Consider the following 1410-nt stretch of genomic DNA (forward strand, 5'->3'; position numbering starts at 1 on the left):
CATGAAATGTCTTCCCTTAACGTTACTGATTTATAACAGCACATTTGTGACATGGTTTTTATTGTGTCAGTGTACCATATTGTAAATGATGATAACTTGTCATGCTTAGTATAATAACTTAAAAGAAAAAAAAGGACAGGGATTTTTGTAAGTCTATATTTGAAAGTCCCTCCATATGGTAATATTGTGTTCATGTTGTTTATGTAGTGTTGTGTGAAATATCCATTTTGGATTGTGTTACTTTTTAAAATATTAAATAACATTTGGTTATATGTTACGTTTTCAAGTCTTTTTTATTTTGTTTTGCAAATGCCACTGATGTGAGGAAAACGTGTATGCTAGTTGCGTTTTGTGTTTTCAGTCCATTTTATCATGTTCATGTTATACTTTTTCTGTGTTAGAAACTAAAATGATTTTTGAGCATATGAAGCTGCCTTATAACATCCAACCACTGAGCCATCCAAACATCCACAAGTATGCTGGGGGATAGTTGAGGCTTGTGGGGGAAGATCACCTCCGTAGAGTTTTGCTGATACCTCACTTTTGTTTCTTCTTGGACCCATTTTGACTCCCATGTAGCTAGTACTCATCAACAGAGTTCTTCATTAGAAGGAGTGATTAGTTAAATTTTGCTTACTACCACACACCCTGAGAAGGCTAATCAAATCATAGAGTTGGATTAAACCTCACAGGTCAGTTAGTCCAATCTCTTGCTGAGGGAATAAATAAAACATTCGTAATAGGTGACCATTTGGCCTCTGCTGAGATACCTCAATAATATATTCAGTGAATTTCCTTTGGGGAGGGGGAGGAATACAAATAAATATTCTGAAAATGTTTGGTTTAAGAGAAGAGGTAAACTTACAAATGAACTTGTGCACAAGAAGCTTGGAAATTGGTTATAGGGTTAACTAATTACCCGTACACAAATGTTTATTTACATCTTGTCTTTAAAGATGCAAATTCTAACCAAGGTGACTTACAAGTAAAATGAAAACAACAATAATAAATTCACAAGACAGTATTGTTGCATACATCAGGACTGTTCCCACACAGCAGTTGGTGACATGATATTGGGTACCTTGAACTGACTGAGGGTTTTTGTTTTTGTTTATATATTCTGCAGTCACACATATTACGCTTGATTCCAACTTAGCCTCCATAACCCCACAGTTTCCCTAGGCCTTCCAACCCATATCCTATGTGGGTTGAGGAAACATTGAAATTTGGGTCAATGCTCTGTAATAGGGCATGTGCTTTTTATATTTTGAAATCTTAATTTGGTAACAAACCTCTATCATAGCTTATCTTAAGCTGCAGAGCACATCATCTGGGATGGATGTAAAAAAGATTTGAATAAAATATTTAAAAAGAAGTAAAAAAGATTTGAAATTACTGTTATTCTAGAAT

The sequence above is a fragment of the Podarcis melisellensis genome (assembly GCF_964234715.1).
Source record: "Podarcis melisellensis genome assembly, chromosome: 9".
In the NCBI taxonomy this organism is placed as follows: domain Eukaryota; kingdom Metazoa; phylum Chordata; class Lepidosauria; order Squamata; family Lacertidae; genus Podarcis; species Podarcis melisellensis.